This window comes from Falco rusticolus, chromosome 4, assembly GCF_015220075.1.
Source record: "Falco rusticolus isolate bFalRus1 chromosome 4, bFalRus1.pri, whole genome shotgun sequence".
NCBI classification, from domain to species: Eukaryota; Metazoa; Chordata; class Aves; order Falconiformes; family Falconidae; genus Falco; species Falco rusticolus.
In genome coordinates this window covers 9,161,891-9,176,292 of record NC_051190.1, presented here as the reverse complement: position 1 = coordinate 9,176,292, position 14,402 = coordinate 9,161,891, and positions in this window count along the sequence as shown.

Sequence of the window (14,402 nt, the reverse complement as noted above, 5' to 3'; positions counted from 1 at the left end):
TGGTTTTAATTATCTTTCAGAGGAGGGTTTGTTAAAACAGTGAACAGAGTTGATTTTTAAATTTACTACATGGTAAAACAGGGAAGTGATTGTTTGCCAAACATACAAAGTACATCTTGGAAGTTTTATTTCTATATTAGGAAGGTATACAGATTTAACTGCTTCTTAAATAGGAGCGGGGGAAAAAAAAACACCCCAAAAAACCAATCCCAAATCCCCGTGACTCTGAACTAAAAGGTGTTTTAGTGATGGGAAAGTATTTAATTTGTAGTGAATGGGGACCTGGGTTAATATGTGCATATGGCTTCCTGGGCTGCTTGTAGCAATTCTGGAACAGCGGGGCCTGATCCCATGGACAGCATCCTCCGATAATCCCAGGGATGGCAGCAGGGTCCTTATGTGAGGAAAAGTTCCCAACGTGAAAAGTTTTGGGGACTGGGTTTGGCAGGGTCTGAGTTGTTTGTGTGGTCACTGGAGGTGCGGTTCCCCCAGCCGTCAGTCTGACTGCGCTTGAGCTGCAAGGTGGAAGCTCACCAGTTCTCCCTTAGACCGCTCGCCCAGAAATGGAGCGTGCATGGAGGGGAGAACCCTTACAAAAAAAAAATATTACAAAAAAATAATGCAAAGTGCAATGAAGTATTAGTAGCAAGGGAATAAAGCAGAAAGTGAAAATTAATGTAAAAACCAAGCCTTCTGTTTTGAGATTGGCTTTTCTTTGATTTCCAGAATAAGTCATATTTTTTTTCGGCTATAAAGTGCTTGATGAATTAGTGGCCTTTCTCTACCTTTCTGCTTCTTTTTTTCCCCTTTTTTTTCCCCCTTTTTTATTTTTTTTTTTCCTGCTCAAGGATAACCTTCTAATATATCGAAAGTCCTTCTGGCTGCCAAGAATGTATTATCCCACAAACCAGTAGACCAACATCGTGTGTTTAAAATAGCGAATCTGGGCAAATGCAACGTTCTGTGGTCCTATTACTGACATCTGGTTCAGTTTTCCTTCACTTGTATATTGACCAGTATTCTTTATTGCAAAAACACAGCCCCTATTTAGGAAAGTCAGCATTTTTTTGGACTGGATTGTATTCAAGCTCTTCCCAATAACAGAAAAGTTACCAAAAAATTTCTTTATTGGCAGCAGTAAATATCTATTCAAAATAGTCATTATGGGCTCAGATACAACAGAATTGTTTTTGATTTGCAGCAAAGTTTATCTGTTGAATTTTGTTAAAAATGCTATTATTCCCTCGTTCAGAATCTTGTGTATTTTTAGTAATCCCTTCAAATCTTGGTGTTTGGTTATGGCTTTGCCAATACTGATTTTCACCTTGTTTTTGCAAAATATCGCAGCCCCAGGTGCTAGCAGGAAGCATACCAGAAACAGGCAAGAAACTTGAAGATGTGAACGGCAGCTTTGAGTCAGGTACTGCGTGCAGAAAGCAAGCTGAAATCCGTCCTTTCTGAAGGAATTGATGGAATGATCCCACAAAGATGATTACAAAACTTGCAGAAATTGATACTGAAGCTGACAGAAAGGCTGCTTTCCTTTGGGTAGGGATTCTGGAGAAATAATATCTAAACTATTATGATATTAATTGTGAAAGGGTGCTTTTGCTAAATCAGGAAAGGCATCTAGTTTTTGCTTCTGGACTATATGCTAGAGGAAACTGAAAACAAAGGGGGGAAAATGAAGCTCATAAAAATACAGATAAATATGTTCATATATAGCTTGTGTACATACTTGCAGAGTGTAGTAGTCTGAAAACTGCTTATCTGTTATTGAAGTCAGTTTGGAAAGCTGGCCAGATCTGTTCTTTTTGCTTTTCAAACTATACTTCAAATCCTCAGTGGGGCAAAAAACCTGACCAAAAACTAAAACATAAAAAAAAAAACAACAACTCACAACTTTTCCCCCTGCTACAGGCTCTGGTATGTCTGTTCATGTTGCAATGGAGTAAATGAACCACGTAGGAGCGAAGTGAGGAGTTTGTATGTGAAATTCTGTTTTTTTTAAAAGGTGTGACTAAAAAAATCCAATCTGTCTCGTGCTCTGCTCTTATATGAGGTTGCGTGTGTGCATTTGTATATAGTCTGCTGGTATTTTCCAATTGTGTTGGCCAAATTCTGCTTTTAGTTATGGTTAGGCATCTCTCCTGACTCTGGTGGTGTCATATGAGCCTGACATTTTTCGACCAGACGTGAAGGCCCCCCTGCTCAAAGAGAATGCATATGAAATATATCAGCCTTTCTTCTGCTGGCTGGTTATTTAAACATGGGTAACTGAATTATTGTGAAACAAATTCTGAGACTGCAGCTGCAAAAGCAAGTATTACAGTATATTCGTAGTGATGTTTCTCCGCCATACCTCCTAATTTCCCAGTTGATTTCCAGTGCAGACAGAAAGTCTAGAATGCATGTGGTATGTTCCTCATCATATGTTTTATAAAGGTAAAATACTGATTTGTCAATTACTGTTTCTATTACAGAGATAAAATTAGATATTTTGGGCTCTCATGATTTCTTGAAGACTTCTTAGCACCGGCAGTATGGAACATTGCTGGCTAGGAGCATCATTGAGCAGTGTGATGTGAAGTTGTTTAGGTAACGTCTCTGAAACCTGGGCTGTGCGGTGTGAATATTGGGACACTGTATGCTTTTATAGCCAATGTTGGTTTACATTGTGTTGTCTTTCCCAGCAGTCCTACTTTCTCAAATGGTAATTGAACAGCAGCAGTCAAAATACGCAGCTGATGGAGAACCCCTGGACACTCCATGGGCAGTTATTCAAACACTTTCTGAACTGGTCTGACCTATTGCTGATTTATTCCAGATCCATTGTGAGGAATTTAAAAAATGCAAACTGTAGTGTCGTGTTCGTAGCGTGGCTTACAGTTCTTTTTGGTTTGGTTTTGTTTTTATAAAGCAGCCCATTCCAAAATTCCGTATTTTTTAAAGATTTTTTTTTTTTTTGGAAGTCCTTCTCTGGGGTCACACCTCAGAGTGGTCCCCTCAGCACAAGATGATAATTTCTATGCAGTTTCTCCAGTGACTCCCAGGTCTTCAGTGATAGGTTACATTGCAAGGACCACTGTCAGAAACCACCCCCTGCCCAGGGTGCCCTCCTGCTTCTGCCCTGGCAGTTAATTAGCAGAGTGCAGCAGCTGCAGCTTGCTAGTCATCACACAGTCATCACAGCATTGGCTGCTGCTTCTGCCTCCTCTTTCGACCAGGGAAGAAAGCCCATCTCCTGGTAGGTTTTCCTGTTGTTTTTCATAAAGAGAATTGCATCTTTACACAGCTTTTCTTGGGTATGGGCTGGGATTTACTTTCCAAAACTATTGATTTCAGAAGAGCTAATGCATGGTAGGCAAATAATTTTAGGACTTCTCAGGTATCTCTTTGCTTTCTAAATTGGCAACCTCGGAGGAGTAAAGGGTAATCCCTGAGCAAACTTGAATAGGCTGTTACGTGGGGCAGGGAGACAGAGGTCATTAATGTTGTAAAATACTGTTCAGCTGTATTTTGGTGCTTTCCCCTGGGAGACTGGATTCACAGCATGAAAAAGAAAGTTGTTACTCAGCAAGGCATGGGCTAGGAAATATCTGAAGAAAATGGGGAAAAGACCAAGTTATGGTGAGCAAATGCATTGATTTTTTTTAGCAGTCTTCATTGGTGTTGATTGACATTTGTATAAAATCAAGGATCTGTGTATTTCTGCATTTATGCCTTCTGGATGGAAGTCTTCCCTTGATGATACTTTCACCTTACTTAGCACATTTGTGGGTAAAGACCCTGTAAGTAAATCAAGTTTGAAGACTTGAAGTAGAACTAGAAGTAAAACCATAGCCAAAGAAACAGCTCCTATAAAACACTATAAAGAAAATAAACAGTCAAACCGATACTTTTTTTTGAGGTAGTGTTACTATAGTTCTTAAGCAGGCAAATGGTTGCTTGTGTCAAAGATAGTATGTCCATTTTAAGCCACAGTGTGTTTAATTTATATATGTACAACTAGGGAAATGCCAATGATAGTACCCTGGGAGCAGTTCCTTGATAGTTATATGCATTATATGGGATGCTTGTTAGTTATGACCTCTGGCAATCCTCAGTGTGCTTGTACCTGAAAAGAGGTGCGAAGATATTATTTTTTAAAAATTGTAAAAGTGTTATGATATGCTTTGTATTATATATTAGAAAATATTTTTTTGCTACAGCCTTCTAATATATATGGGAGTCTCAACAGCTCAACAAATTATGGGAGAGGCTGCAATGCCTTGCCATAAGCAGGAGCTGTACGCAGCCTAGGGAACGTGAGGTGGAAGTTTCTTCATCCTGATGTTGTCTCCTGTAACAAGGCAGTGTGTATAGATCCTGCATAACAGATGCTTTGGAAAAGAATGTCAGGAGGACTGCATGAACAGAGGACATCCTTAATTCATAGCAAGTACAAGGTCTGATGTACTAGTGTTGCCTTTGCCATGTCATTTGCATGCAATATATATTTCTATATGAGCATGTCAAATTCTAAGATCTTTACTCAAACGTAAGGTCTTTATTATAGCAGATTAAAAGCAGAATATGCTCTAATGAAGCCAGATGTAATAGGAACTATGTCCCTTGTTCTTACATTGTAGTGGATTTTGTTGTTACCTTGTTAAGATTCAAACAGACTTCAGGATTCGGCTGACTGAAATGATAGATTAGTAATTGTGGAGTATTTTATGGATAATACATCACTTTTTTTTTTCTTTCTTTTTTTTTTTTTTTTTTGGAAGGGATGATATATGCCTTTTCTGGAGGGCGTTTTTATCATAGCATCTGCTTTAATTTGTAATGTAGTTTCTGATCCTCTCTGTGGTTAGAGAATATGTAGAAACTTCTGTGCCTTGTGTAGACTCTCTCATCTCTCATGTCGTATTGTCCTTCTTGGTGGTGTATATTTTGAATACTTTAAGTTACTATGGCTTTACTGTTTTAGAGCCTGACTCTTGACAGTAGAGATCTTGTGAGACCCCTGGCTTGTGGACCTTACTGAAGGAGAGCTGTTGCCAAGTTTAGTTGAACTACTTAGCATAAATAAGAGTGGCAAAATTTAAACAGTTACATGAGGAGGCAGCTTGACTCTACATTTAAAAAATCTAGGTGAGCAAGATTAGGAAAAGATGTGTTTTCTTCGCCTTATTCTCATGAAGAACAGAAGACATCTATCCTCCATGTCTAGGTGAACTTCTAGAAGGAGCAAAAGACCAGTGTCAAATGGCAGCCAACTCTTTCCCTCTGTGTCATGATCCTAATGTACTTTTATTATACTTTGAGATCCTAGGGCTATGCTGATCTCCTACATGATTATATAATGCTCCAAGACACCTGTGTAAATAGCAAACAGAGAGGCTTTTTATAGATACTAGATCTTAGATAAGTGGCTCTAAGAAGTAATATAGGATCCCAGCTGTAAACCCCTGCAATACATACCATGTATTTTTGGTTGTTTGTTTATTATGAGAAGTACAGAAGCTGTTCCTTGTAACATAATTTTTGTAAGGCTTGCATGTGTAAATATTAAATTTGCAAATATTAAATGTAGAAGCATTAGAGAAACCACTAAACGAATAGCTTCACATTCCTCATTCCTGATTCTGAAGCTGATTTCCTTAAATGTTGCTCTGCTAACATTCAAATCTGTGTGCTGTTTAAGCCTCGGAGAGGAACTATGCAATCCCTCAGCCCTGGCCCTCTCTGGGTGTAGATCTCAACCAGCGATCTTTAATGGTAACAGATGTTTGCTGGAATCCTCCTCAGGGCGCTGATGTTCTGGGTCAGGAGCTTGTGGTGTTAATCAAAGCACCCTGTCCATCAGTGCCCACTGAGGATCTGGCCCTCTGCAGGGACCACATTTTTCAGGGAGGTGATTCTGGTGTAGGATTCCCCAGGGATAAAATCGGTAGGAGCTCTCCCATCTCAAGTCCATCCTGCAGTAGGAATGTCCTGGTACAACTAACTCGGCTTGCATTAACAAGGATATACTAGAAGCTGGAGGGGGTGGTGTTTTGGTTTTTCGGTGGTTTTTTTTGTTTTTTTTTTTTTTTTTTCTTCTTTTTTGCTTTTTACAAATTGACTAACTTGTGAGAAGCAAACTTGTTCCAGTGGTCCTTGGTTGGCATGCTTCCAGTCTGCCGAAGAGTAACAGTCCCCATGTTCCGAGACCTGAAAATGGTCCCTGAAACCTACAGGGAAGTATACCGAATAGCTTCCCCTCTATATTCACTGGGATGGTAATAACTACAGCTGTGAGCGAACTGTTGTTTACCAGCATTTACAGAGGAAGGTTGTTTTACATTATTGCTTTTTAAGTACTTAATAGAGCACCTATTAAGAATGAATCATGTTTTTTCTTCTGAAAATAGGGTGAGGAAAATTGAGGCAAAAATACAAAAATGTGGATGTGGCAATACTGGCATGATACTGTTCCTGTTTGTACAGTGTTAGCAGATGATTCTGTGACCACGTAGTTGTAATTAATAGTCTGTGTGTGGCTTGCAGCCGATTGACCCATGACTTCCCATGGAGTCGAGGTTTCCTTATTCAGCCATTTCTCGCAATACAGTGAAGAATAAATGAGTCACGTGGGACACTTTAGCCAAGCACCTCAATTAACAAGAAAGTGCAGGGTAAATTCAGTGGCATTGATGAAACCTCTGTTATAAAGAAACTGTGTACAAAGAAGTAATTTAGATTCCAGATGCTTTGAATTTCTGTGCGCATTTCTTAAATGATCCATAAGTAAACTCATTATTCATGATCTCATTATTACCCAAACTGAAATTTATTCAATGGTGATGATATGCCTTTATTTTGTAGGGGCAAATGGGCAATAATGTCAAATGTGCTTAGTTAGGACACAAAAACACATTATTCAGCGTGGCTTGTAGGACTTGAAGTGCCAGACCCATCAACATATTAGAATAAGTAACAATATGCCACAAATAATTAATTCAAGAAGATTTTTTAGTGATTGTTAATTTTTTCCCCAGTACTCAGACCCATTTGTCATGTTGGTGTTTATTAATTTAACATTTGATCTGAAAAAAATTCCCCAAACTTCAAAGTTCAGCCTCTTCTTTAAAAGCAATCCAAAAATATGTTTCTTCAGGCCCCAGGCATTTCTGAAGTAGCTGAAGTTAAACAAAAACCATTTCTCTCAAACTCTGCAAATGTTCTAAAAGCTTTAAAGTGGCTCCTCACAGGGAGCCAGAGCAGAGAGGGAACCCCTGGGTTATTTTTGTTGCTGCGCAGTGGCACATGGTTTCCTGGAGGAAAGCTCCAGAATTATCGCTTTTCTGTGTGTTTGTGTATGTTTTTCCTTCCTCGGTTCACCTCTGTCACTGAGCCCCTCTCTGCCCCTGTGCCTGGATCCCCTTTTGAGAAAGTCTGGAGAAGGTAGGGGTTAGATCATCCTCCCAGCAAGGATAAACTGAATTCATGTCTGAATGAGAAGATGACTCACGTCAGATGTGATTTTTTCCTAAGCTCCGTGCTGGAAGGGATGAAAAAGGACTTTCTTTTCCTGAGGAACTGCACTACCACACTGGGGTCTGAGCGAATGATTTCCTTGGTGTGTTTCACTTCCATAAACCGTGTTTTTGCTCTGCAGTAAAACAGCATTGGTAAACCAGTCTGTATTTTGCTCGTTCCTTTTGCTGTTATAACGGCATCCCTGAGGTTACAAGTGCTGTTGAGAACTCTTCGTTGGAGTAATTTTGGTGTGGTCTTAATTCATTTTCCCAAGCAAAGACTGGTATTCGCATAAGATGACAACATGGCTAATCTGTCTTAAGTGCAGGCTCTGAACGTATAGAGGCATTTCTAGGGAAATTGCTTCATTGCTCTGAGGAGGCCCAACCCAAACTAGTAATTCTGCATCCAGTTTGGTTAATATTTGAGTTTGTTTAAACGTTTTCCATTTACTGTTCACTTCTGGAAAATTCTGCCCAGCGTGTCCTGTGTTGTGAGAAGCCCCTTCAGCTCTCAGCACTGTTTTACGTGGACTAGAGCACTTTCCAGGACTTGGCTGTCACGTAATGCGTCTCGCAGTGTGGAGTCAAATTAACTTCTCCCAGACAATTGTATTGTACGTTAAAATATGTGCTATTGCACTTACATCATATGATAGCTAGTTGTGCCACATCACAGACAAGAGTTTGACATATGTTGCAAAATAAAAGTTGCCAGTCATGCACACTTTTTTGGGTGTTTTCATCTCCAGCAGTGCTGTCATGATCTTTACCAGCAAATCGTCTCCCGCTGAGAGCATAACACAAACACCGCCAACACCCTGCTTCCAGATGTGTTACGTGGCATCGAACCAGTGACAAATGATGCTGTTTCGATCTTGCATGATAATTGACAGCAAAGACGGCACCTTGACTTCCCCAAATATCAACACACTATTAAGCTTTTTGTATGAGAGGTCAATGGCATTAAGGGATGGGGTGTGCCTTCTGTCATTAGGCACCTGGTTTTTGCCAGATGTGGCCTTCCTGAAACCAGTCCGAGCTGGGACCCCTGGCATCACCCAAACTCTCCCTTAACCACCCCTAAAACAGCCCCTGAATCTGTGTGCTCAGCAGCTTTAGTTTGCATAGACAGTTTTCCTGGGGACCAGGAGGAGAGCCACAGCCCCCCCGCAGCCATGCTGCTCTCTTGCGCTGCCGCAGAGACATCGCCCTTCCCTGGGAGCCAGGCTGGCAGGGGGAAGGCAAAGCAGCACACAATCGGGGTGAGTTAGCGGTGGGGTGCAGAGTGAGGATCACGCTGGTGTCACGCTAATAACATCGGCATGTTTTATACCGCAAGCATTTAGCCTCCTGCTGATGTCACGGTGCTGATATAACACCCACTGCTATGCGGACCTGCGGAGCTCCAGCAAACAGCCTTTACTGCTGCGTGCATAGCTCTATCCAAATACGCTCTCTGGCATGTGAACACTCATTTACACCTGTCAATGAAACAGGGTAATACTAAAACTTATATTTTTGCACTTGAACGGTGAAACTCGGGTCATGCAGAATGTGAAGGGCCATGCATTAGTTGTAAAGCTGTCTTAAAAAGAGCCCTTCTGTCCAGGAAAAGTAGTTTTGGTCAGTGGAAAATAGTGGGAAAAATACCCTGAATGCTATTTACTGGAATGCTCCTGAGCTCTCTGTTTTGGAGATCACTCTTGTAATGGTGAACAAGCTGAGTTGGTGTGGCCACAGGCCTCTCTGTGAGTCAAATGGGTTGTGCTCCCACTGAAATATAGGTAAAAATGTTGGAGGCTGCAGTAGGGACTGCAGGTTTGGGCATTCAGTCTCCTTGTTCATATATTACTGTAGAACAACTGCTGTGGTGTTAATACATTTGTCTTATACTCAGAAGTAAATGAGCTTTATTTGGATTTTCTATGGAAGAAACAGCAGTGCTGTTTTACTTGTGGCATTTGAATTAGCTTTTCAGAGCTTATTTGACTGCCTGCTGCTTTTGAGACAGGCAACAGAGCCAATCTGGGTTTGTGTGTTGAATATTTTACAGTAGTAAGAAATATGTAATTAGAAGGGAAAATATTTAAAATAGCTATATGTCTTAATGTCACTTCAGGTTGACATTTGGGCTTGCAGCCTCCCTTGTCTTTTTCTTAGTCATTAATCATTATTAGTGGAGATATGTCAAAATTTATAGTTAGATTCAGCTCTTACTGTGTTTCTCATTTCTTGATATTTCTTTTGTGTTCTAGAGCTCTATAAGAAAAAAAAAAAAAAAAAAACGACCAACAATCTGCTTTGGGTTTTGTTTTCATGGTGTAACAAAATGACTTGTGGCAATAGATAATTGAATTTCCAGTCTGTTTTCCTCTGGGAGGTTAAAGTAATGCATTGGATAATGCGTTAGTGATGATGCTTCACCTGCTATAGCCACCAGCGTGAAAAAACTGGACAGAAGTTTCACATCTGAAAATCTCTCATGCAACATGAGATAATGTTGCTATGAACCAGCCATCCATTTCTAATGTGGACCTCCTTTGGGCTCAGCAGTTGAAACTGTAAAAAAACCCACACAACAGAACAAAACAGATGAAAATAGACCAAGAAGGTTACAAGTTACGAGTAGCTTAATCAGGAAATCACACTGTGCAGGCTTTTTTCCTTTTTCCTACTGCTGATGCCAAAGGAGCAGAACACCCTGTATTGGGGAGAGAAATTCGCTGTTATTGGGTAAATACTTTTGGAAAAGCTCAAGGAACACCACCTCTCAAACTTTCCTGTCTTGGTTGTTTTGACTTGAAAATACTGTAATCCTGGTATAAACCTTATGAAAGCTGGACTGCAGCTGAGGGAGGTTGACTAGTCATCCAGGCGTTCGATGACAGGTTGGTGTCCCTCATCGTATGCGAGGTGTCCTAAAGCCAATCTGCTGTTCCTCACACACGATAGTTCTGGCACCAAGGATGGAGAGACAAGTGAATCCACAAGATTGTTAAGACACGGTTTTGTAGCTAATACAAAATCTTGCTAGTTGTCTGGAAAAAATGTCACGGGTAGGCTGTAAATGCAACTGTATTTTTACCTACTTCTCTGATTTTTTTTGAAATGTGATTCAAAACAAAGTATTTAATAGAACTCCAGCTGACTTCACAGCTACGTCTTCTTCCTCTCTGCGTGGTATTCCATCGATGGTTTACTAAGTGGAGCAATTTTGATTTTTCTCCTCATCACAAGTCTAACGGGTGAATGGTGATAAGTTTGTAGCTTTGGAGAGATTTTCTTGGCAGTTTCAGTCTATATTTCTGACAGGAAATCATTTTCTCCCTTGAATTATGATTGCTGGGTTACGTGAGTGCAGTCTAACCACCGCTCAACTGCTGTTTGTATGCTTTCTGGTCTTATGCGAAGGCCAAACTGCCCCAATGCGAAACATAAAATTAGATGAATGCTGCAGGAAGGGAATAACAACATCATTTTCTGTGATCTCTTGCGATTTTATTTTACCACTTCTTATCTGAAAAGCATCTTCAATCCCACTTGGAGTCAAGAATTAAATTTGTTTAGAGACAGTTCTTCCCATATATGGGAAACAAATGGAACTGACTCCATTTGTGTGGGGTTTTTTTAGTGAAGATCAGTGTGTTCTGCTACAGATGTTTGCAAATGAGCAAACTAGCAGAATATGTGGAGCTTGTCTTAGATCTACATTAATTTGCCCCAAAACCTTGTACAGTCCACATCAAACATGCAGTACTGACCTTTCAAGGGTATAACCCCTGTATTTGGTGTGGTGTTCATCTATAAATTGCTCTGGGTCCTACCGTCCTACTTGCTCCTGAAAATGGGTATATTTAACTCTTAGTAATGCAGGCAAATCCAGAGTTTGGAGGTAAACAATTTCATGCAAGATATGATTACGGTTAAAATTCATAAAAGCAAGCAAGATCATTTATTTTAATAATGAATAGCTGTGCAGAAAGACAGCAGAACCCACCTATTACTGCAGAGTTAACCCACAGTTCTATTGTCAGTGCCCTGGGCCCATTGCTAAGGCCCCAAGCACTGCTGTCAGCAGTGTGCAGGCAGTGGTGCAGGTACATCTCCCTTCTGGATGTAGGAGTTTGCAAAGTTGGTGAGGCAGACAGCTGGAGAGGAGCACATCATGAGGAAATCATGAACTGAAAATAGTAGGAGTCTCACCTAACCAGTGCCAAACACAAAGCAGGACTACCATTTCTTTCCTAACTTTCTTCTCAATACTGTTTAATGAAAATCTTCTTGGTACTCATGTGAGTAATGACTGAGGAATGAGAGGGAAGAGGGGCTCAGCCCTGCTGCTGCTGAAGCCTGGAGAAGCTCTGTCACCGCCTTCTACGGGCTCTTCGCCGCAGAAAGCTACAGCTGTCAACTTTGATGCTCTATTGAACTTGCTAACGTAATTGTAAAGATCATCTTGAAGTAATTTGATTTTTGTCTTCATAAAGTCACGCAAGTGTTGCCGATTTGTGTACTTGCTGTGTTTATTTTTGTTGCAAGTTCAGTCCTAGTCCATTTAATCAGTAGGCCAGAGGGTCATCTCCCCTCCCCCTGCGCCAAGCCATCAGTACGTCCCCCGTGCAAAGTAGTCGGCTTCAACAGCAGGGAGCAAGCTGTGCCCTCCCCAGCGGGTGCTGGAGGTGATGGGTGGGGATTGGACCCCCCTGTGCACTAGCGCCGGGGTCCCTGCCCAGCCCCCCTGGGCACTGGTGACAGTGGCCAGTGCAGAGCATAAATCCCCATTGCATGGTCCCTGCCGTCACCTGGGAGATATAAGACCATGTTAATGCAAACAAATCTTGTTAATTCTTATGAAACGCATGCAGTTATAACCCTGTTAACAGCACAGTATTAATTAACTGAGTGGTGCTTGGATTAGGGACTTATTTAATTTCCTTAACACATGTTCATAACCCATAGCAACACCGAACATGTCGTGCTCCAGAAAAACTGACGGAGAAGTGAAGCATGAGTCTTGTAGATTTTCTTAAGGAAAGAAAATCTTCACCTTGACTAGTCTGGTAGTGTCTAATCCCTGTCCCTAATTGTTTTGAAGTCCTGCCCAGTGATGCAGCCTCTGTTTTCCCTGAGAATAAAAGAGGTCAGCAGGCTGAGGGAATTTAATACATGAAATCTGGAACATACCTCTAGCTCTTCCAGCTAACGTGCTTCTTAAAGGCTACCAGTCTCAGGTTTCTGTGTGAACAGTGTGGACGGACAGTGTAAAGTGGGGTATAAGGAAAAGAAATGCACAGAAGGCTGAGTCAATGTAGTAGCAAAGGTATACATTAATAAGCATCTTACAACCGATTGTTTCTGGCTCAGATACAAGCAATACAGGCTCTAGTCCTATTTGCTCTTCTTGGTTTAGACTTGCCTTTATTTGGGAATGTTTTACTTGACAAAGGAGTTTGATTTTTATCATATGAAAAAGGCTTTTGTAAAACACTGTTCTGACATAGAAATTATTATCATAAATTCTCTGATGACACTGGAATTTTTCCATAATGATAAACATTTTAATGACATTGGGATGCAGTATGTTAACGTGGGTTTTACAAATATTTGGTGTTTCCTAAAACCTATAGGAGAGCATCAGGTCTTGCAGACCAATTTGCAGACAAATTACTCTTGTTTTCCAAAGTAAGAGCAGTCTGCACAGCACAACTCAGAGAATGAGTTAAGTACTCAGAATAATATGGTTGTAGTGCTCCACTCAAGCTGATGAGAGGAAACTGTGAAATTAAACTGCACATAGAGAATAGGAAACCCTCAGTGTTGCCATCTGCAAGACTGTTGGTAGCTGTGAGATGCTGCAGTGTGGTTTGCTCAGGTGGATGCAGCGGCAAAGTGCCCTGCGGTACAGAAGAAGATGAAGCTCCCCCAGCCTTACTGACCTGGTCTGGGGAAAGGATTCCTGGGAACCTAAGAGAGGATTCTTCACACTGCCTCAAAACACATCCCTGACCTCTCTGGTTTTTGGACTCTGGCTATCAATCAGGGATAGGGAGGCAGGAGAGGAGAGGAGTTATTTCTGACCTGTGCAGATGACTGGCTAAATCCCTAACACCTGACATTACTCTAAGTGTGAGTCTTCTGGAGTTTGGAGTATTCTGTGGGCAGTATGGACAATCCTGTTCTTATTATGTTATGTTCTTATTAGAAAAAAAGAGAGTAAATGGGAGTGGTAAAGGCATGCCAGGGTTGCAAGGGGGAGGATGTGATGGCTGTGGAGCGAGGACAGTGCCGTACAGGGGGGCCCTGCACCAAAAGGCTCTCCCGAGACTTGAAAGCAAACCTGTAATGCTACCTTGGGCTGAGCGTGCTGAGTGGAAAAGTATGTGTATGTCTGTCTGCATTTCATTTTAGACTATGTATCTGGAAGGTTGGAAATGCAATATCAAGAGATTCTGCGCCCCCCCCCCCCCGTGTTAGCACCTTAAATTGTCAATGAAGACTCTCAGCTATTTTCTACCTCTCACGCCAATAAGCGAGCAACTGGCTTAGCTTGGTAAGTAGATGGTGCAATCAAATACGCAGAATCCATCACATTGTCTTAAGATGTCTATGAGCAGGTGCCAACATTTGCAGTATAAAGGCAAAGACTGAGGAGTGCTGCTGAAATGTTTGCTCGTGGACGATGAATAACTTGGTAAAAAGCAAAGTATAGTAAAATATGAGCCTCTCAATTTAATCAAAATTCTTCCTTAAGCTGTTGTCCTCAAGAAGTCCCAGTTTCTGCTTTGAATCAATACCACCTTATTTTGCAACAGTGACTACTCATTCTGTGTGCAAATTATACTTCAGTGTTTATACATTTAGTGGCATTCTGAGTGCACTGAATAAACTGTA